The sequence below is a fragment of the Lissotriton helveticus genome, chromosome 3_1, assembly GCF_964261635.1.
Source record: "Lissotriton helveticus chromosome 3_1, aLisHel1.1, whole genome shotgun sequence".
Taxonomy (NCBI): Eukaryota; Metazoa; Chordata; class Amphibia; order Caudata; family Salamandridae; genus Lissotriton; species Lissotriton helveticus.
Genome location: NC_136061.1, coordinates 689,413,599 through 689,437,885, shown reverse-complemented (window position 1 = coordinate 689,437,885; position 24,287 = coordinate 689,413,599). Strand labels below are relative to the sequence as shown.

General features: G+C 44.9%; 1 protein-coding gene across 2 annotated transcripts in view; it reads left to right on the top strand.

The window, feature by feature from the left end:
* Positions 1-24,287, top strand: part of VPS13C (vacuolar protein sorting 13 homolog C) — a 2,773,485-nt gene that overhangs the window by 68,214 nt on the left and 2,680,984 nt on the right. The window lies entirely within an intron of this gene.

Genomic DNA, 24,287 nt, shown 5'->3' with positions numbered 1-24,287 from the left:
GTAAAACATCATTGTGAAGTAATGTTAAATCATCTCTATCAAAACCCACTCGGCAAGAAAGTTGTTATTATAGGCATTGTTTTCACCTTGCCCTGTTTAGTTGATGTGTGCTTTAATGGCACCAACGTAAAGTTCACATTTTAAAAGGGGGCAGCAGCTGAATTTGAATGTGCTGTGCAAACACAATTCTCGCCCTCAGAACCAGCACTATTACTGAAGCTCTTACAAGCACTGTTATTTATTTGTCCATGCCCTGGTTGAGTTACTTAAAGTGGTGGTGGCAGTGCACCAGGTTTGTATGAGTCAGTGCAGGTCTTACCCTTCTCGTGTAAAGTTATGCTGTCATGCGAGTCCCAGATCCTTGTAATGACATTTAGTATCTATGTCTAGTGCATATCTGTGCTATGAGTGTGTGGTAGCAAAATGTGTGCTGTGGCAGTCTGAATACTAGGACCTCTGGAATTAATGGATTGCCATTATTTTATTTAATGCGATTTTATATAGCGCGAACATTACCCGAAGGTGTCAGAGCACTATACAAAAGAACCAGTTGCGTTACATAAGGACTTTGGATTAAATGAGTTACATAAGAGATACAATCAGAAAAAAAATTGCAAATGTACAAGGTGTAAAGTCACACAAGGAAGAGAAAAATAGGAAAAAAAAAATTGCAAATGTACAAGGTGTAAAGTCACACAAGGAAGAGAAAAAAACAGGAAAACATTGCAAATGTACAAGGTGTAAAGTCACACAAGGAAGAGATAAAAACAGGAAAAAAAATTGCAAATGTACAAGGTGTAAAGTCACACAATGAAGAGATAAAAACAGGAAAAAATTGTACATGTACAAGTTGAAAGTCACTCAAAGAAGAGATAAAAACAGATACACTCTAAAATCACGTGGGAATGGTAGTAAGCATAAAAGTGCACTACATATACTAGTGGTTAGAATTCTATATATACAAATAACAAATTCACACAGGAATACATTTTAACAGCAATAAGGCTTGGACAATTATATAATACATATTTACATATAAATTTAAGGCCGTCCAGGAAAAAGAGAAAAACGGTCAAGGGTCATCAGACAAAATGGTGGGTCCAGGTCGTGGGTATAGACAGACACCATCTCAAAAAACACAACCAGGTGGGAAGCACAAAAGTCACGAAAGTCAAGAATCAGGAGAAGAACACAGAGAGCAGGATTCCATGGAGTAGAGTCAGAGGGGGGGACTCAGGATTGGATAGGATTCCCTGGTGAGGAACTGGCTGTGGAGATGGTCTGGAGTTATCACGAGTCATTTTGTCCTCCGAGGGTGGATATAGCTTCCCCCGCCAGTGGAAGTGTACTCTCACAATTTATTGTGCCCTTGTTTTGAATACTCATCCTTGTTCTCAGTAACATTGCTACCTTCTGTGAGAGCCAACACCTAGCACAAAGGTTGCATTTGAGAAGCAGCCAGAAAATGAATTTTGAAGGAAAGCCACCAAAACCAGTTTTCAAGCCTTAGCTAATACTTTTGTTGTCTGACAAATGTGTTTAAAACTGGGATACAAACCACCCACTTTGTTCCAAGGAAGTGAGCGCTCTGCAGAGTACTCAAAGGACTGCTTTGCGACCTAGGCTGTGTCTGCATGGCATACACTCCCTTGGTGGCATGGGAACATCACTCAAAGTTTGTACTTTCTGCTGGAAAAGCCGAAAGTCTCCATAGAGCCTAGAAGCTGCACTGACTGCTGGTAGAAAATGACAAGTGTGCCTATCCCTGCAAGAGGATAGATAATCAAGGAAAAGAAGTCCGGCATGTTCATGGCATGGAGAACAGCCAGAGAAAGCAATCGACTACAATGGAGCGAAGCCAGGAACAAGTTGAGTTTGGAAGGATCTCCTCAGTCTCCGTGAATGATTCTCGTCATAAACTATATCAAGCTATGTCAAGCTTTTTACAAATACTAACATTGCATGTGTTTGGGAATCTGCCATGACTGAGAGGCTGGTGCTGCTGACTTCTGAATCAAAATGCTCCGTAGACACCAAGGTGAATGCCACGGTCAACCCCTAGTAGGCAACTAACGAAGACATCCACAAGTTCAAGATTGCCAAGGATGCTGCTCCTAGCATTTCAGCATCCTATTTGCACTTGGCCATGGGAGGTTGCTACTGCCAGATGAGCAGAAATTTCCCAGCTGTCTAGTCCCAACAAGCCTACAGCAATGGCCCCTACAGTTTAAGAGACGTGCCAAAGGAGCAGGACTGCTGCACATGTCCATCCCGAACTGAACACAACACAACAATTGAGCACTGCTATTCACAGAGCTTAAAACTGTGAGCGGAATGAAAGATTGAAGTTTACCTGATGAATGTACGACTTGCAGTCTGTCTGGTTCTCCTTCTTGCACTGTGTAATATTTCATTATGCTGTGACATATTTTCTCTTAGTTAAAAAGATGACTAGACCGAACAATACCTTATTTATTGTGTCTTTTGGCTGACTGAGTTCTGAGCTCTCACTACCTCCCTGAGAAACTTTTATTTGCTCGTCCGCACTACACCATAGGGTGTACTTGGCTCAATCTGGTGAGCCATAGGAAGACAGACCCAAGACTTCAGTGGCAAACGACCTCAACCACCATGTTTTGGAACAGGTAGCCCATGTTTGTTCTCTTGCCTAAATCACCCCCTCCTCAAAACCCTCTCCCACCTTTGCTGAATGCAGCCTGGGATGGAAAAGTGTATCTTGTTAGCCTTGACTCCATGATCAAAGCTAGTTTCGTGAGACTGAAAAGTTATAATAGAAACGAGTTTATTCACATTCCTTTGAGGCAGAGACGTGGCTGCCCGTCATATCTGAACAGTTTCTCATTTCTCATATATGCATTCAGATAGTCTGTGCAAACGTTCATCGTTCAACATTCCTCCTTATGTAACCTCCGCACTCGCAGTGATTATGTGTAATATGTACGAGCAGCAGGCACCTCAGGCCTTATGGAATTGCATAACTTATTCCGTAACAGAGCCTCTAAATATTTCAATGCATTTCTCATATATCCGTTTAATATTGAGGTTCTGCATATTAATTTGAGATCTAAGATTGCACATTGCTTAGGGATTCACCACATTTGCCTTTTAAGCCATGGTTTTAGCACTTGGACATGTATTCCAAAGAGGTCGGTGAAGTGTTACCAAGTGTGTAGAAAAGTTACCTCGAATTGTGAATATGATATATTTGTTCCAAGACCTCATTTCAGAGACTGCTCTGCATGTGGATTACTGAATAATGATTTAGGAATGAACAGAAAGACGTGCTGGAGCCCCCCCCCGCCTCTCCCCCGCTCTTGTTTTCATACCCTTTGATTTAATAAAGGGGGAGGTATGTCTGTTAAAAATGAGGAAGAAAATCCCTATGCAAAGTCATTGACTTATTCAGGCTGCGAATGCTTCGCTGTCCCTTGTTCATTGCACCACAATACCTCCTTGGGTTGAGGTCTAATGTACAGGCTGTCAGGTTATTTTCCTATCTTCACTCAAGCGCTCCATGAACAACTACAACAAAAGCAATTACATTTGAACATTATCTTGGCCTTAGGAGACTTGAGTATCCACGGGGATACTGTGCAGTGTGTTACATGTACTACGAAAATAATAAAACCATGAGAGGACTAGTTTTACTATGTGGTTGAGCGTCTTAAACATGCCACCAATTTTATTAATGTGACTTTAGAGCTGAAAATGTCTACAAAAGGTGACCAATTATTTCTCCTGGACTGATCATCAAGGCCAGGGTCGGCTCTTCCACTAAGGCGGAGGAGTGTCACCACACTGAGCAGGTCAAAAAGGAGAAAATGAAGTAACTCATTTTCATTATAATTTTATTTTTCCATTGTTGCTCAGCTGGGAAGGGGCGGGGCGAGGCTGGGCTCTCACAGAGGAGCTGGCGGAGTGTTTGGCACTCTCTTAAGTGCGCGTGACAATTTGGCTGGCCGTCTCGGTCGGCCAAAAGATTATGCGCACTTTGCATGTTCTCCTTCCAGGCTGCATTACAGCCTGGGTGGAGAACATACCCAGGCTACCTTTCCCCGTCTGAGTGCCGAACCAAGGTGCTTAGACCTATCACAACACTGCATTGCAGAGTCGTGATTTGCTTAGGGAAGCCTGGGGGCTTCCTGTTCCTGCTTCTTGCCCTGGAGTCCTGGCAGCGGGTAAGGAGGACAGAGAGGCAATAGCAGCACACAGGTAGGTGACTAATATTAGTATTTTTTAATTCCTTTTCCCCTTCCCTCCCCACAGGCCATAACGATCACAGAAGTGCATTATGCAAAACTGAGTAATGTACTAAGCAGTGCAGTTTTATCCCTTCTTTACTCCCTTAGTACCATTAGCATTTTTGGCGGTATACAAACAACATGAGGAAAGAATGTGAGGCCACCTCAATGGCAGAAGTCTGCTATACAAGAAACAAATGACATGCAGAACTGATGTACTTCCCCAAAGGGAAATACAATTTAGCCATTTATATTCTCTGCAAAAAGAGGCTGCTGGGTGGTATGGAGAACACATACAAAAATAACAAGCATTTGCAATGCAATACGTCTCGCATTTGCTTGAGTTAGAGCTATTGGCGTTGTAAATGACAAAGTCTTTTACCTATGTGTTTTGTTTTAGAGTGTAGTGGATGTATGTGGGGTGCAGTGGATTATGTGGCTTGTATTGGAATTGTTAGTTTTGGAATTGTGTGGGTTGTAACTGTGTGAGGTGGCGTGTATTTGAGTAGTGGAATTATGTGGCATGGTGAATAGATGGGGTGAGAGCGGCACATGATTGATAAAAAGGGATAGGTAGTTTGTGCAGGAAGTGGGGAATAAACTGGAAACACAGTAGCAGAAAGAGTGAGTGAGACTGGAGAAAGAAGGGGTGACCAGGCCACAAATGCATAGAAAGGGAGCGCCTGTGTATGCAGAAGACACCCCAAGAAGAGTAGGAGAGCGTGGAATTGAGGGACAGAAACTTTGAAAAGACACTGGAAAGAAACTGCACTAGAAGACCTGAAGTCAAGCACATGAGAGAGACTGAAAGAGTTTAGCGTTTGGGACTAGTGGCTTTGCCAATTGGTTTTAGCCATGCTGCATAGCATCCCTGATCCTATGCACCATTAACCTTTACACTCCACCCACCCCTGCAAACGGAAGAGGCAGCTGCAAAAGTGGACTTAATTTGCAATGGTTTCTTATTTAGCCCTACAACAGCTGGTAATCTGATTACAAATTAAATGATAAATGTGCTCAGAAGAAAGAGCATGACAGTAAAAATGCTATTAATAACTTAAAGACCAGATATGTGCAACGTGGAAGCCAGACAACTACTCGGTAATTCAAAGTGTACACAAATCAAATGCAAAAGACAGATTTCCAATTACTGTACATATTGTGCACTGTACTCGTTAAATCAGCCTCACAAAGCTGAAGAACGATTTAGCCCGTCCGGATTAGAGGATATGACCTGCACTTTACTTAGTTTTCGGGAGCAGATGCTTAACCCTTGAGCTACCTTAACATCTGTTCAGGTGAGAAGGCTGAACACAAATTCAGAGGGTACTAGAGGCAAGAAGGTATCGGAGTGCCTGGCTGAAGTCTTACCCGCCCACGTACCATGATGTAGTTTAGCATAGGATAACATACACCAATGTGTAACACAACACTGAAAAATGTGGCCTGACTCCACCGAATAACGCGCCTTGCCAGTTTTATTGGATCGTATAAACCTATACAGCCCAAAATAACTTAAATATTGAGCTGTTAACTGTAGTTTATATAGGCAGGTAGGTAGGGAAAGCTCATAACTAGGAGCTTACTGGGTTCTGCAGGGATTGCAACCCGAGGCTATTGATTTAACCCAAACCTCTGCAGAAGGTGTATTAACCTACTGGACTATCCGCAAGTAGCAGCTTAGCATAGAGTAACATAGGACATAGCTTACCTATTATAGCATGCCCTAGCCACATAGAGTAGCACAGCCTTGCATAAAACATATTAAAATGAAACACATTTCATAGCATAATGCATGAAACAGTAGTATAACATCATATGATAGAGGAAAGAAACCTAGAACTGAGGAACACATAGCATAATGTAAAACAATACCAAAACATACCACACCCTACTGGAATTAATTGCTTCAAGAAATGAGCCCAGATGAAGAGGAGGGTCAAGCTGTGTAAAGCGCTTGGTCACGGTTTGGAGCTATGAGGATAAATATAAAATATAACACAATGGGAACAGCAAGCTCTGCATATTGTGCACTTCTGGGTGGCCTCAGTGCTAGTGCATTGATACGGACGGGCATGCTGTGCCTCGGGCCACTGGTTTGTATTCCCGTAGCTGGGGGCCACCTAGTAACAGAAGGAGGGCAGTGTTGCTAGTCCCGAAATTGAAGACAAGCACTATTAACCTTGTAAAGACCACCAAACATGCTTAACCCCTACCAAAACAAGCCCAATGCTAGGTACGAGGGAAGCTAAAGACAGTATATTACTTCTTTTTATTTTGTGACACACCCTTGCAATGTTAAAAATAAACATCTCATTGTACATGTACATTTACAAAACGGTTTCGTGATTAAGGCCCCACTTTTGGTTAAAGTATTGAGCTAAATAAATAGAAAGCATGACATATATATATATATATATATATATATATATATTTAGAGTATGTGCTCATTCACCATTTGATTAAGGGAAACACAGAATTTGTGATGGAGGGTGGGCAGAAGCAACAACGAGCACGCCATCTGATTAAGGGAAATGCTGTGTTTGTGTCAGAGGCTGGTGGGAGGGCAGAAGCAGCGACGGATTTATAGAAACATTTTACAAAAAAGTTCACTAAAACAACAGATGTAGAAAGTAAGCATAAGGAGACTGCTTGGCCGATACTCCTTGACCAGAGTTGATACATCGGCTGCATGAATGACTTAGGAGATAGCAAAGAAGAGCGACTCAGGAGTGAACCAATGGTAAGATGCAGGCAATAATAAAGTTGTTTTGTTAAATACAACAGATCTTGCAGACAGTGCATGTGCGCTGCCTAGGCTTGACCTAAAAAATCAACTTTCAGATGCCTGGGAGGTCCGGCAACTAGATGTCCTGATTGTACTGGATGTTTTTTGCTCTCTTTTAACATGGTAGATTACAAACTACTTCTGCATTTTGTTAAGCAGTGGCAGTAGCTGGTGGTGTGACTCTAAAATGACTGTTACATACCTGATGGTTCAAGTCAAAATTGATCTACCTAAGTGATTTCTAACAGTTTGGTGGACTTTTAATAACCGATGAAGCAGAGAATGTTGGTTTTCAGTTAAGGTGAAATTTAGACGCTTTTGACCGGGAACAGTGGTTGGCCCTGCTCACATGACATATCCACAGGATTATTCCAAGATGTGTGTAACCTCCTTTTTTGGATGGTTTAAGAGATTTAATTCTATAAATTACCAAAGCAGTCAAAACCTTTAATAGCCACCTGCAATTGACACACGTCTTTTTTTAGTATGTCTGGGATTTCATTCGCTCAATATCAACCATCCAATAAAGGATAGAATACTGTATCTTGTGATATGCAGTTTGTCATGATATAATTTGCCATTTCATGTTTACAACTGGTAAAACACCGGGTAGTGAGATATGTCGAAGTTGAATCTGAAAGTGAATATTTCCACCGGCCTGGCGTAGATTTAGTGGTTGTCAGTGAAATATAGCAATGGCCCACAAAGGCACTTTATCGTCAATCACCTAAATATTTCAGAGCATTTATAACTGCACCATAAATTCTGTCTACACCATCTCCCTCAGGGGCTAAATCTCCTCTTTTGGCTTCTCCTATCACCTTAGTGCCAATTATACACAATTTCTTTTTCACATTTACAGCGCACTCAAATTCAATGAAAGCACTTACAATCTCACGTTGGAATTCATGTTTGGATGTCCTTACAGCCCCACCTCGATTGTTAACCTCATCTAAGACAGAGGTCCTTTCTCTCCTTCACTTCTGCCCTCGCCTTGCACAAACGTTTATGCTCTTAACTTGCGGCCCATTGCCTCCTCTGAGAGAAACCTGGGTGTTCTCAAACAAACAGCCACTGCTCCGCAGTTCGAAGTTCCAAATAAACAGAAAAAATGTGATGTGCCGATTTATCCTGTTCGCAGCGATCCACTGATCGGCTCTGGTACTTAGTAAACTGGACAGCAGTAACAGTCTGAAAATGGAAGGGCCCCAGGACCATAGTATTGCTCAGTTAAGTGAACTAAAGTATCCGTGGAGCCTTTAATGAGTAAACAACCAACTGGGGCCAAACCATATCTACAGGGTAAAGGTTGAATATTGTCACCAAGTTATACATGATGTTTAGAAAATTAAGATCTTAGACTACAATACTCTCCGCAGTGATGTAAGCATTTCTCTTCAGAATTCTTTAGTCATGCATTTGGTGGTTTTTGAAGTAGGCAGGCAGGCAATACGTGGTAACTAGATGGCATACGGTTTTCCGTGCAGTTGTCAAGTACTGGCACATGATGATAGTCGGTCGATAACATTTTCTTACAAACGAGTTTCTGAATTCGGTCTGCAGTTACATTATTGTAGTTTCAGACATCAACCGGAAATAAGAAAACAATCATTGGCATAGCCAATAGGTCTCGCCTTTGGGACCTTATAAGTGTATAGACATGCAACAGTTGATGTTATTGCACCAAGGATATTGTACTGCATAACTAAATACTTATAAGATTCCAAAGGCGACAGTTATTGGCTATGCCAATTCTTGTTATATATTGCATCTATATTCAGAATCGACTACTTCTACAAAGTGGAAATGCCAGGTGTTCAACAGTTATTAGCTAACAATGACCACATGATGTCCAAACTAAGTGTTTGTTAGAGAAACAAAAGGTTAAGTTGGATCACAAAACGCAGCAAAAGTTAAAGTAGGCTCTCAGACCAAACATGCTTCAAATACTCTGGAAATAAGGACAGAATTATGAAACTCGCCGTTTCCCTCTTTAGCCAAAAGTGGGTGGCTAGCTGCTCAAATGGCCTTTTTGGAACTCTTCCAAGCACACAAGTTAAGGGATATTTCGAATGACACCTTATGGCATTGTCAAGAGAAGGAAGAATTCCTGCACCTAAATTTCAAATGCAAAATGATCCACCACTTAAAGGCTGAGATTCCTTTAGTCATTTAATAGGCATTGAAAATTCTCATTAGACTGAACTCAGGATAGTATGTTTAGGGATCCGAGCCTTTGAAAACAATCCCGAAAGTGAGGCAGCTATTGCCTTCTCCTAGACTTTTTTTTGCTTTGTGCAGAAAAGGTTGGAGACCTCTGCACTAGAAAGTCGTATGAGGAATTACATTTAGATCTACCAGTGAAAAGAGAGCTCCGAGCCGTGGAAACACCAAATGCCCAGGCTCGTTGCTAGGTGCAGCTTTGCAATGGCAGTCTGTGTTAGAGTGGTAGCTCTCAAAATGGCTGTAAAGGGCGCATATTTTTTCATCAAATCGGTTTACTCCCCAAAGTATACACATCGCCAAGTAAAACCTAACAGCCCAGCGATCAGCTAATAATAAACTATAGAGAACAGGCGTCTAAAAAAAATTGCCAGGGTTGAGAGGGGCGTGAATGCTCTTAAAATACATTCTGAATAGGATAATTCCATCAGAGTAACACTACTCTGCTTCCTCATGCCGCATACGAAGGACAGTCACCAGCAAGAGCATTAGTCAGCAAGGGAACCAGACAGGGAAGAGAGGGGTGGGTGGAAGAAACCGCAATTAATTCTTCCGAAGCAGACTAGCCATCAGCAACACACAAACTCGGCAAATGAAAAGTTCAAATGCAGCCAAATGGCGTCTCTTTCCAATAGCAAACATATGCTGCCAATCCCAGCCCCAGATGGCCCAGAAGCATCTGTGCTACACAAACCGAGGGAACTCTGGAGGAAAGAGGTGACTGCGGGTTTTGAAAACGTCATCACAGCATATTTGCACAAGACACTTGTGATCGATCCAATTGCAGAGAATTAATTCAAAGCAGTCTGCAAATCAATAATGCCCATCAACCCCCCACGCAATGCAAGAAAATAATATAAGTGCGCGCAGGCACAGGTAACGAGAAAATTGAGGGAAACACCCATCGCATCGGGGGCGAAACATCGCGGTGCTATTGCACCGCGATGTTTACATCGCATCGTCGTTAACATCGCATGCAACGATGGCGCGATGTCATTAACATCGCATGCAATTTCAACGCATGCGATGTTAATCACATATTGGCTAACTTCGAGTCTTGTGTTAATAATTGGCTAATGGAAATGATCGTAACACGGCTGATTGTAATCAAGGAGGCTTTTAATGACAGGGCTGATGTACAGGGCTTCGGAAAAGCTTCGTCGCAGAACACGCTCAACACGGCTGATTGTAATAAAAGAGGCTTCAGAAAATGAGCGTAACACCATGAAAATGAGCGTAACACCATCTTAAGGAGTCTTGTGGAGGCTTTTATTGACAGCCTGTCACATGTCACATGCCATTACAAAATGCATGAATGATGCATGTATGAGTGCTGGGTGGCTGACTGGGTGGATGGATGCATGAATGAATAATGGATGGATGCATGTATGGGGGATGGATGGATGGATGGATGGATGGATGGATGGACGGATGGACGGATGGATGGATGGGTGGGTGTATGGGTGGATGGATGCATGAATGAATAATGGATGCATGCATGTATGGGGGCTGGGTGATGTATGGGTGGATGGATGCATGAATGAATAATGGATGGATGCATGTATGGGGGCTGGGGGATGGATGGATGGATGGATGGGTGTGTGGATGGATGCATGAATGAATAATGGATGGATGCATGTATGGGGGCTGGGTGATGTATGGGTGGATGGATGCATGAATGAATAATGGATGGATGCATGTATGGGGGCTGTGGGATGGATTGGTGGATGGATGCATGCATGAATAATGGATGGATGCATGTATGGGGGATGGATGGATGGGAGGTGGATAATGGCGGATGGCTGGATGGATGGATGGATGGGTGGGTGGGGGTGGATGGATGCATGAATGAATAATGGATGGTTGCATGTATGGGGGCTGGGTGATGTATGGGTGGATGGATGCATGAATGAATGAATAATGGATGGATGCATGTATGGGGGCTGGGGGATGTATGGGTGGATGGATGCATGAATGAATAATGGATGGATGCATGTATGGGGGCTGGGGGATGGATGGATGGGAGGTGGATGATGGCGGATGGCTGTCTAATACCACATAATGCAGCTCATTTTGCTGACATTCTCTCAGAAACTCGTGTTAGCTGATGCAGATGAGTGGCCGTCTCTCGGCCAGTTCTTGAAGTAAACGGTGTGTCAGCACTTATTGTCACTGCCACATGTCCAGGCAGAACTCCTCGGTAGGGCCTCCAGCCCTCTTGAGGCTACCGTAGTCCACTCTGAAGCAGACCGCAGACGCCCTTCCAGGAAAGGAATGCAGGCTCTGTAGCTGAAGTGTGACACATATATTATGAAGGATTCATGCATAGCATTAGGCCATGCTGGCTGAATCAGGCACTAACTTCCCATTTCTCAATTGTTTGAACACGAATTTAAATTTCTCACGTGCCAGATTGTACCTGAGGTATGATTTTGAGGTCGAGTGCATCTTCAAAACGCAGTGAACTAAATTAATCAAAAAGTGATTTTTTTTTAATTAAAATGAAACAAAAGTGCGCGAACAGCTGTCAAATAAAAGTGCAGCATGACCTGGCCGATAAAAGATGAATTGGGGAATTATATATCCTGCACCTAAGCTTTCATGACTGACTCTTCAGCCGCAAAACCACTGACAAACATACAATGAGCTGGTTATTCATAATTCAATAGGTCTGATCTCAGTGACATCCTAGTACTATGAGCTACACTGAAGGACACATTAGATGATCCTTTTCAAGAGCGCAAGGGCGAGTCTGTGTAGCAGACTATAGGGGAGGTCAAAAATCCAGAGTTCCAAATTGCAAAACAAAGTGGAACTTTGCAAACGAACGCATCACAGTTACTTTGATTTTCACGAAATTAGCTGCCAGAATGCAAGAAAGAAGGGGGTGTCGATAGGAGATAATGTCCATAAACATTAAGCGCTTTTCTTAATTAACATCAAGTAAAGGAAAATGCAGGTGTGAAAACAATGCTACAATTAAGAACGGCGATTCCCCAGTATTCTCTTGTTTCTGAAACGGAGACTTCTATAGAAATCTCAGCAAACTAGAATTAAGAAGTATGTCTCGGAAGGTAAATATTAACAGTGCATTCAGTCTATAAACGTCCAATATGATCGAGAAAGACCCATCGGATTATTAAAGTGTGCCCTCAAACATCGCGTTGTCATGTCACGCGATGTAAAATCGCCGATGTGACACACGATTCAATTAAATGGCTGCATTTGCGGCGCAACTACGTGCGATAAGAAAACGGCCGATGTGGCTGCCTTTACGATGTAATGGCCGCGATGCTAACTGCCGCGATTGCATTGTTACCGATGGATCGTCATACAACCAACCGAAAATTGAGCAAGCACTGAAAGACAAGAGCGGCCCGATTGCGATCGGCGGTCTTCACTTTTGAAGCACTGCACTCATGCTTGAGGCGGCATCCACCTTGCGCGAGCGAGCAGCGGCCATATGTTTGTAATTAATGTGGACGCGATGCTGCTTGTTCCCGCAAGATGGATGCCGCCACAAGCACCGAGTGCAGTGCTTCAAAAGTGAAGACCGATGGCTAAAGGCCCTCCTAGAGCAGCGCATGCACGCTGCCTAGGCGAGACCTAAACATTGATTAAAAAAACCTGCTCGAAATTACTGCACAATTATTTGTTCTTCATTGTGCAGTGATGCCAGTACAAGGTATTAGTGTTTTTCCCAATATTATGTATAGTATGATCTATTATAACCAATTAGGCATGGGTGTTATTTTGCCAGTCTATTTCTACATTTGTGGATCTTATGTGCATTATGCCATTTTATTGCGAAAAAATAATAACCCTAAACTGGTACAAAATCACTTGAGGCCCAAACTCGTACACTCTCTATTGTTAAACTTCTATAAAGAGCATCCAGCCACGTGTCTGAATTTTACATGAAGCTTAGTGCATCCCAGAATTTAAAGAATTATACAAACTGTTCAGAGAAAAATGGCAAGTATTGGGATGTGGGGCCATCCCTCTCAGGCCCGTATAAAGGAAGTAAGGGCTGGTGGGGTTGGTGGGGGGGGGGGGGGTGAAATGATGAGAAGGTATATGGCTAATAGCTTTTCCAGTTGTTCCTTTTGTTGGTAAAGCTGGTACAATCTAATGAAAGGCGAAAAAAATAGAATAAAAGAAGATCATTTACAATATCCTTCTGGTAAACGTATGTAACTGAACAAAAGCAACTTAAAAAAATTCTCAAATAGGAAGAGCAGTTTTAACAATATCAGTCTCACTGAACATGACGTTATTTACTGTTGGTGTAAACATTCAGGCTATTTGCAAGACTGCTAGTACCAAACGAGGCCTGTTACTCTTGAATATCATGCAGCCACAGCAAAGTGACAACATTTTTTTTTAATAGCAACAGAAATTAGATGATCTTTATTTAGATGAGGTTGAACTACAGTAGCACCTCCCAAGAAAAATGCTACATGCTCCTTTTTCAGGAAGGGGGCACTCTTGAATCTATGAAATGTCGCTCTCTAAAGCCCTGTTTAAGCAACCTCTTGATGGATCTAGTACACCTTCTGATACGATGGGGATTGGCCAATTGAATCTTGAGGGAGGCTTACAGATTTGTCTAAATTTGTTGGGGTTCCATGGCTTAGTTGTGCCATTGAATTGGCATTTGTGCGTCTCCTTGAAAATGTATGTGCAACAAAAACATTGCACTTTTTACCATTTCGGGTCTCACCTAAGAAAGCACACATGCACTGTCCCCTGTGAGACATTTCGTTTACTAAAAGGGGCATGGAGCCTGCCCATTGCTTGCCTTTCATTGACATCATTGTCACTCTTCTTTGCTGCCTCCTAATTGTCTAGCGCATGCCGGTTTCACTTTCATTTCTTTGATCTGGAGTATGGACCAAGCTCTGATAGCTAATAATATTTTTTCTTTCTTCTTCCCCAATTGATGTTATCCATGTTGCTTGTTCCCTCCCATTGTCCGTGTTGTTTGTTCCCTTCCACCCTCCCTTTGTCTGTGTTGCTTGTTCCCTCCCACCCTCCCATTGTCTGTGTTGCTTGTGCCCTCCCACCCTCCTGTTGTCTGTGTGGCTTGTTCCCTCCCACCCTCCAGTTGTCCGTGTTGCTTGTTTGTTGTCCGTGTTGCTTGTTCCCTCTCACCCTCCCTTTGTCTGAGTTGCTTATTCCTTCCCACCCTCCCATTGCTTGTTAGTTGTCCATGTTGCTTGTTAGTTGTCTGAGTTGTTTATTAATTGTTTGTGCTGCTTGTTGCCTCTCACCCTCCCATTGTTCACATTGCTTGTTCCATTCCCACCCTCCCATTGTTCATGTTGCTTGTTAGTTGTCAGTGTGGCTTGTTCCCCCTGCCCTCCTGTCAATGTTGGTTGTTCCCTCCTGCCCTCTGTGTTGCTTGTTCTCTCCCGTTGTCCATGTTGCTTTTACCTTCCCTTTGTCCGTGTTGCTTGTTCCCTCCCATCTTCTGTGTTGCTTGTTCCCTGCTGCCCTCCCAGTCAGTGTTGCTTATTCCCTCCCGCTGTCCATGTTGCTTATTGCCTCCTGCCCTCACATTTTCTGTGTCGCTTGTTGTCTCTCCCCCTCCTTTTGTCTGTGTTGCTTGTTCCCTCCCACTCTCATGTTGTCCGTGTTACCTTGTTCCCATCCGCCCTCCAATTGTCTGTGTTGCTTGTTCTCTCCCATTGTCAGTGTTGTGTGTTCCCTTCTGCTCTAACATTGTCCATTTTGCTTGTTCCCTCTCACACTCCCATTGCCTGTGTTGCTCCCTCCCTCCTACCCTTCTCAGTTCCATGTTGTTTGCTCCCTTCCGCCCTCCTGTTGTCTGTGTTGCTTGTTCCCTCCTGCTGTCCATGTTGCTTGTTCCCTCCCACCTTTCCATTGTCTGTGCTGCTTGTTCCCTCCTAATCACCCATTGTCCGTGTTGCCTATTCACTCCCAACCTCCGATTGTAAATGTTCCTTGTCCCCTCCCAGCCTCCCCTTGTTGTCCCCTCCCACCCTTCCCTTGCTGTTCCGTCCCCTTGCCATTCCCACCGGCCCTCCCCTTGTCCATGTGGCTTGTTCTCTCCCGCCCACCCCTTGTCCCTGTGGCTTGTTCTCTCCCGCCCACCCCTTGTCCCTGTGGCTTGTTCTCTCCTGCCCACCCCTTGTCCCTGTGGCTTGTTCTCTCCCGCCCACCCCTTGTCCCTGTGGCTTGTTCTCTCCCGCCCACCCCTTGTCCCTATGGCTTGTTAACACTCGCCTCCCCTTGTCCATGTACATTGTTCACACCCACCTTCCCCTTGTCCGTGTACATTGTTCACACCCACCTTCCCCTTGTCCGTGTAGCTTGTTCCCACCCGACCTTCCTTTGTCCGTGTAGCTTGTTCCCACCCGACCTTCCTTTGTCCGTGTAGCTTGTTCCCACTCGCCCTCCCTTTGTCCGTGTAGCTTGTTCCCACTCGCCCTCCCTTTGTCCGTGTAGCTTGTTCCCACTCGCCCTCCCTTTGTCCGTGTTGCTTGTTCCCACCCGCCCTCCCTTTGTCCGTGTTGCTTGTTCCCACCCGCCCTCCCTTTGTCCGTGTTGCTTGTTCCCACCCGCCCTCCCTTTGTCCGTGTTGCTTGTTCCCACCCGCCCTCCCTTTGTCCGTGTTGCTTGTTCCCACCCGCCCTCCCTTTGTCCGTGTTGCTTGTTCCCACCCGCCCTCCCTTTGTCCGTGTTGCTTGTTCCCACCCGCCCTCCCTTTGTCCGTGTTGCTTGTTCCCACCCGCCCTCCCTTTGTCCGTGTTGCTTGTTCCCACCCGCCCTCCCTTTGTCCGTGTTGCTTGTTCCCACCCGCCCTCCCTTTGTCCGTGTTGCTTGTTCCCACCCGCCCTCCCTTTGTCCGTGTTGCTTGTTCCCACCCGCCCTCCCTTTGTCCGTGTTGCTTGTTCCCACCCGCCCTCCCTTTGTCCGTGTTGCTTGTTCCCACCCGCCCTCCCTTTGTCCGTGTTGCTTGTTCCCACCCGCCCTCCCTTTGTCCGTGTTGCTTGTTCCCACCCGCCCTCCCTTTGTCCGTGTTGCTTGTTCCCACCCGCCCTCCCTTTGTCCGTGTTGCTTGTTCCCACCCGCCCTCCCTTTGTCCGTGTTGCTTGTTCCCACCCGCCCTCCCTTTGTCCGTGTTGCTTGTTCCCACCCGCCCTCCCTTTGTCCGTGTTGCTTGTTCCCACCCGCCCTCCCTTTGTCCGTGTTGCTTGTTCCCACCCGCCCTCCCTTTGTCCGTGTTGCTTGTTCCCACCCGCCCTCCCTTTGTCCGTGTTGCTTGTTCCCACCGCCCTCCCTTTGTCCGTGTTGCTTGTTCCCACCCGCCCTCCCTTTGTCCGTGTTGCTTGTTCCCACCCGCCCTCCCTTTGTCCGTGTTGCTTGTTCCCACCCGCCCTCCCTTTGTCCGTGTTGCTTGTTCCCACCCGCCCTCCCTTTGTCCGTGTTGCTTGTTCCCACCCGCCCTCCCTTTGTCCGTGTTGCTTGTTCCCACCCGCCCTCCCTTTGTCCGTGTTGCTTGTTCCCACCCGCCCTCCCTTTGTCCGTGTTGCTTGTTCCCACCCGCCCTCCCTTTGTCCGTGTTGCTTGTTCCCACCCGCCCTCCCTTTGTCCGTGTTGCTTGTTCCCACCCGCCCTCCCTTTGTCCGTGTTGCTTGTTCCCACCCGCCCTCCCTTTGTCCGTGTTGCTTGTTCCCACCCGCCCTCCCTTTGTCTGTGTTGCTTGTTCCCAGCCGGCCCTCCCTTTGTCTGTGTTGCTTGTTCCCAGCCGGCCCTCCCTTTGTCTGTGTTGCTTGTTCCCAGCCGGCCCTCCCTTTGTCTGTGTTGCTTGTTCCCAGCCGGCCCTCCCTTTGTCTGTGTTGCTTGTTCCCAGCCGCCCTCCCTTTGTCTGTGTTGCTTGTTCCCAGCCGCCCTCCCTTTGTCCTTGTTGCTTGTTCCCAATCCGCCCGCCCTCCCTTTGTCCGTGTTGCTTGTTCCCACCCACCCGCCCGCCCGCCCTCCCTTTGTCCGTGTTGCTTGTTCCCACCCGCCCGCCCTCCCTTTGTCCGTGTTGCTTGTTCCCGCCCGTTGTCAGTCTTGCCGGTCCCCTCCCGTTGTCAGTCTTGCCGGTCCCCTCCCGTTGTCAGTCTTGCCGGTCCCCTCCTGTTGTCAGTCTTGCCGGTCCCCTCCCGTTGTCCGTCTTGCTTGTTGCTTGTTCCCTCCCGTTGTCCGTGATGCTTGTTCCCTACCGCTCTCCATTTTTCTTGTTCCCTCCCACCCTCCCGTTGTCCGTGTTCCTTGTTTCCTCCCATCTACCTATGGTCCGGGATACTTTGTTCTTTTCCACCCTTGCTCCCATTGTCTGTGTTGCCCCTCACTCTTCATGCAAACAAAAGCGCTATGACTGCTGCATCCTAGAGCATTTTTTTCTAACTTATAGCCATGCTGTAGGACAAAACGGATAAAAAAGATTGACAGAGCGAATACTTCTCGGATAGAGGAGGCCTATTGGGGTTTACCACTGCTTGTTTTATGGAAGCAATTTTTTACGCAAGCTGTGATTTAAAAAAGATATATATATATGTGTTGCAGTACTAGTAAGATAATTGTGCGTTCTTTGAACTCACTCTCCAGTCACTTGTGTGAATGCATGATACAACCAATTGTTTCATATACTAAAAGAAAAGCAGTTTTTGAATTGTAGATTAATTCAGGTCTCTTGTTTAAGCAGCCTACGTTAGATGCAAGAGTTTAAGGGCTGTCCAAGTCCTAAGACCGGGTCTCTGCCAAGTGTAGTGTAGCATTCTGTCTAGGCAATCCATTTTGACCTCTTGGATTAGTTGGTATGGTTAGGATCCTCTCCAGGATTGTGCCTAGAAGGCCCTGCTGCATTTGCAGGGGATAGGAAAATATGAAGAATGCTTACTATTTTTGCTTCATCAGGAAAGAGGGCTTTCAAATAGCCTTGAATGGTTTTTATGCTCACTTTTGTGTAGAATAGGTCCGTCTTTTCTGTTGATTCACATGGTTCTGACTTCGAGTTGCTACTGTCTGTAGGCTTGAGATTCTGAGACTGGGGAAATTAGTAGCTGGAAGGTATGGGATAAAAAGGAGTCTGCAGCACACTGTGAAGAATTCCTGTTGTATGCTCTGGTGGACTACAGAAATGGAAGTAATCAGCTTCTCGTGGCCTCACTGATGCTGTGCATTATTTAGGGCCCTTCCTGTAGATTTAACAAATCTCATCTTGGCTAGATTGTTACTCCTGCTGCAAAATAGCAGATTACATCCTTAAAATCAAAGATATCTTTCCCTTATTGTGGACATAAAATAGAGAGTCGAGGTTGACTTTTGGTACCCTTCAAAGAAAGACAGCGATTACTTAGACTTGGAAAATGCATTGTTCTCCCTGGAGAAAAAAAAGCATTTAGGCAAAAGCTGTTCCCCCAGAACCCACGTAAGATGCAACTTATCTCATCAACCAGGGGATCTCTGAGACCTAAATGAAAGCAGAGAAAAAGAAAAACAACTCAGACAATTCCTTTGGAGAATCCAACAACCTTGCATTGGAACTCAGTCTTCAAAAGGAGATTTCCCACTACAGAAACCTTGTTAGAAATTGGGTCTCTGGTTGGCAGAGGTATGTACCCTGTCCAAGTAGGGACCACAATCCTAGTCAGGGTAAGTCAGTTACACTCCATAAATTAACCTGTGCTCACCCTCTGGTCACTTGGCACAGAGCAGGCAGTCTTAACTTAGGAGGCAATTTGTAAAGTATTTGTGCAACACTTAAAGATGTGAATGAATGAATGTGTATTTATTAAGTGCACTGTCACTCAAAACAAATGAGCAAACTTGCTCTAACACTAAACAGCAGTGTAAGCCTTTACCGTAGCCTGAAAGGAGCAGTTTAAATGAGGGCATGACAAAGTGCGTCAGAGGCCTGAAACAGCCATTCCTTCAGGGTCTTTTTTTTTAAAGCACCTTCCGTATTTATAAAACAGAGATGCATTGGCAGTAGATTTCATGCCTTGGTGCCTTTTACCATGAGGGATTTCCAACCTCTTGTTTTTAATCAGAAAGAGGGGGGTGTAATTTGTGTTCGAGGATTCACATGTTCTCAGGGTCGTGAAGTGTCCGAATCTGTTAGAGATATTTCGGGACCATGGCCTTAAGGGCCCTAAAAACTAGCAGCAGTGTCTTAAATAAAATTCTTTTACACATAGGTAGCCAGTGAAGTCTTTTTAGTGCTGCTGATGCTGAGCTCCAGTTAGGGAGCTGTTCTGCACCATTATGGCTACTGCGTGTTGGACCATCTGAAGTTTATGTATTAGCTGTTTTTAACATCACACATACATATTACAATAATCTAATGTCAATGTAATAAGTGCAAACGCTACAGTCTTTCTGGCATTCAGAGGAAGAAAGTGAAGATATTTCATAAGGGATGTAATCCTGTTGAAACACATCCCGATTGAGGTTGAAAAGATACTTCGGTGTCAAATTTGACCCCCAAATTCTTGGCTACTTTCACTGTATCTGTAATATTCGTAATATACCACACCTAGATAGAAAAATAGAGCTTAATTTATTGAACAAAATAGGAGCAAAACAAACATTCAAAAAGGAGAAACTGAGTTATGAATTTTTGAAGAATATCTGCAACTATAGTGCTTAAATGCATAAAGCGACAGCTGGGGACATCTGGCCGTGCTGCAACGGGGTAAATCCAAAAGTTCAGGTCAATCACGATGGAGACTGGGTTGGGTAAAGGGACCAACCTTGTCCCGCCGAAAAATTACCTTTGGATGGAGGCTTTGTCGATGTTGAAGACCTGATGCGAGGAGTGAAGGAGGAGATGCATCGCCGTTGATACCTTCAGATTCAGACAATGCGTTGGTTCCAATCCACGCAGTCTAAGATGCAACATCGGAAACTCTTTATAATGAAGGTGATGCGTAAGAAAATGCCAACTTTCTAAAAGTGGTATTTTCAGACTTTCAACTTAAAATACAACTTTACCATAAGTTGTGGTTTTAAATTGTGAGTCCAGAGGCACTAAACTCGAAATGCTCATCTTTTCCCAATTGGAAATTACACTTACAAAATGTAATAAAATAATCCCAATGTTAACTTGCAGTAGTGAAAAGCATATGTAATCGTTTTTCACTACCAGGACAAGTAAAACTTAAAAGTACATGTCCTACTTTTAAAATGTTTTGTACCATACTTTATGGACTGTCTAGGGTCTACCTTAGGAGTGATGTATATACATTAAAAAGGAAGCTTTAGGCCTGGCAAGAGTTATCTTGCCAGGTTGACATGGTGGTTTACAACTGCACACACAGGCTCTGAAGTGGCATGCCTGAGACATGTTTGAATAACTACTGAAGTGGTTGTCCCAATCCGTGCTGCAGGCCCACTTGTGGAATTTAATTTAAAGGCCCTGGGCACATGTAGAACACTCTACCAGGGACTTATAAGTCAATTAAATATGCCATTTGTGGATAAGCCAATGTTACTTTATGGAAAAAGAACATGCCCTTTAGCACTAGTCAACATTAATAAAGTGTCCAGAGTCCTAAAGCCAGAAAAAATGTAGTGAGCAAAACAGAAGGTCAGAAGGCAAAAAGCCAGGGGAAACCACCGGCATGGATGCCATGTCTAACAAAGTTTGTGTTGGTTTCCTGACTCCATGAAGAATCCTCTGTATATTCTCGGTATATTCAAGCTGTTGAGTGTTCATTCATCTGTCGTCCTGGTGTTAAACAACTTTCTGCACGTCATTGAAAGCTGTGTCATAAGTTGAATTTTTGACCGGTTCCTTATTCAAACTGGCTACTTTGACTCATGGGTCAGCCTAAACTGAGCACTGGCTCCCAGTAAAGTTTTTTTCTGAAATGTTTACTTTTCCACTGACTTATATTGCACTCCGTTTGATACTGTAAAATTGTATAGTGTTCAAACTGAATAGCAAATATTATTTCTTGAGGAATAAAGCTTATACTTGTGTATGTAATTTATTTAAGACGTGGATCAGTTGTTTAAGTTTCCGGTTTCACAGCTCCCTTGTTTGAAGCGTTATTTAACATTTATTTGATTCCGACTGATTGCAGGGCATGGGCTGCAGTTTCAAATTCACAGAGACAATGCGGTGATCCTCCGTGTGAATGTAAATCATTTATGTTTGACACTGTGGGGGATTATTTTCTCCCTGGTTCCAGTAGGTGATATGTTAGCTTTGTTAGCCGATGGTGCGTGATGCGCTTCAACTGCCGGTGCAATTTAGCAGTCATTTTAACTTTTTTTAAAAAGTTTTATTTGTATTTGTTTTTAAAGAACAGAGAAAATAATACAAGCGACAGCCCTGTAGTGCATCCCACACAAGGAATAAAAAAGAGGCAAACAGCACAGTATAATCAGCATAACAGGTATCACAGTGCAATTGAAAGATCAGTCTCTGATGTCCATCAATGTCATTCCCTCCTCCGAATCCGGAGGGGTAAGGATCCGCCAAGAAGGGGTACCTGGGGGAAGGCGATTGATACAGTGCAGGAGAAGTTGAAGCCTCCAAATGCCTTGAGGGCGTTGCAACAATTAACATAACTACTATACCCCACCCTACCCCCTCCCTACCCACCCCCCTGGTGGTGGTGACGAGTAGATATACGCATTCTAACATTCATTCAGCCATGGTTATATCTGAAAGAGATGAAGTGTGCGCAATGTGGATGGACAAACAGCAGATGGCAGCCCCTTTGAGAGAAAGCGGACCAGGGGACCCCAGAAACAAAGTTCTTGAAGGCTCCTAGGAAGATGTCCGCCACCCGTTCCATACTCCATAATCTCCACAGTCTCGCGTGCCACAAGGATATCGCTGGGGGCCTCTGGCTTCTTCCAGGCTGCTGCTAGGGTGAGTTTGGCAGCTCCAATGCAGAGCCACAAGATTTGTTTGTCAGCTCTGGCTTGACGTTCGAGAGCGGGGTCCCGTAGTCCCAGCAGGACGTGAGCTATGGAGTCAGTCACCGGGTATCCGAGAATATCTTTGATATGGGACAACATCTCATCCCAATATGGGTGGATGATCGGGCAGTCCCACCAGATGTGGCGGAAGTCACCTAAGAGGCCACAGCCCCTCCAACACCGGTCCGAAGAGGCCGGAAATATGCGATGTAACTTGGATGGGTACAAGTACCAATCCATGAGGGTCTTGGGATGGGCTTCTCGTAGTGCTATGGAGTCCGTAATATCTCTCCCAAGAAGTTCCTCCCAGTGCCCCATATAGCTGGGACGGGGCGCCACAGCAGTGGTAAGGAGCAGATTATAAAGGAAGGAGATAGCACCTCTCATAGTGTTGGTGCGGAGGATAAAGGCCTCAAATGGGGACAGGGGTCTAGTGGCTGTGTCGCCTATCCCCGAGGAGGTAGCCCAGTGGATGTCATTTTAACGTTTAACGCCTGTCTTCCAGGTAGCCACTATGAATTGAGCAGCTCGTGTGTGTGTCAGTGTGTGACTGTGTCAGTGTGTGACTGTGTGTGTGTCAGTGTGTGACTGTGTGTGTGTGTGACTCTGTGCCTGTCAGTGTGTGTGTGACTGTGTCTGTCTGTGTGTGTGTGTGTGTGTGTGTGTGACTGTATGTCTGTCAGTGTGTGTGTGTGTGACTGTCAGTGTGTGTGTGTGTGTGTTAGTCAGAGTGTGTGTGTGTGTGTGTCAAACACCAAATCCTGTCCGCCCCTTACTCCAGCGGAACTCCAGGCACGGAAATCAACACTCCTGAAGGAAATTCCGAACTCCCACGCAGCATTAGTGGATGAAGCAGTGTAAGTTTTATTCAAATAAAAAGTCCACGGAATATACATGCATAGTTTCCGAGATATATATGACGCCGAAACCGGTCATTCTGACTTTCTGTAATAAATGTTCACCAGAACCCCGCTGTGTCCCTTCCTTCTTTGAATGTGAGAGAAGATTTTCGGCATATCACAAGTGCATTCCTGTGGCACTCTTGAAGGGTCCCTCCCTGCTGGGGGTGTGAATACTACAGGACTTTGGGAAACCAGTGAGCATTCTTCGAGTTATCGGATTTTCACACCCCGCCTGCCTGTCGGTGTCACTATTGAAGCTACTGCCTATGATGGTCTGGGACTTCCCGAGGGGCGCATACACTGTCCTGCGCTTCCATGGCTTCACGACATCGAGAGTTTGGGCTTGGGAGTAGGGGACAAAGGAACATTTATTCCCTGCAACTTCGTGGGTGATTTACCACTGCGGCGCTTCCAATTTCAACCAAATGCACTATGGGAACAGAAGTCCGTAACAGAGGCTTCTGCGGAACCGGCATGACAAAGCGCCGCAGCTGAGCCCTTTTCCATCACAGGGTGGGAGAAGCTCTATAATTACCTAAACGGAGGCATCCTGCATGAACTGCGGCATTTGAGAAAGGCTTGACGCCGAAACCGGTCATGCTGACTTTCTGTAATAAATGTTCACCAGAGCCCCGCTGTGTCCCTTCCTTCTTTGAATGTGATATATTACCACCGAATACTACCTCGCCTGCGTATTTCATCCTATTCGTTCAATCTGTGGCTTTCTCCAAGCTATTCTATAACTCACAGATAAATTGTAAGTTGTCTCATTACAGCATGGCGAAAATTGCAGCTACTTCAAAACCGAGCTGTCTAAATCGTATTTGAACAGCTCAAGGTTTGACAAAACAATGTTTATCTTCCATTCAAGGACGTGATTAAGTTTAGATTTATTTGTTTAATTTGGAAAGTATTTGAAGATCTGCCCAAATTATTTGAAGGACCGTTTTCATTTCCAGAGGCACGTTAAATGAATTTATTTTCAGCCCGAGACCATAAACGGATTAACTCTGGGTGGAGGCGCGCTGAGCTTGGTGTCAGGTTGCCTTCTGTGGTAGGAGTTACGTTCTGGAATGTGTTGCTTATCCATCATCGGCACAATTCTTTGTTTCACTCGTGGCTTTGTGTACTAGTTGAAATCCTAGCTATCCCCCTCGAGTTTCC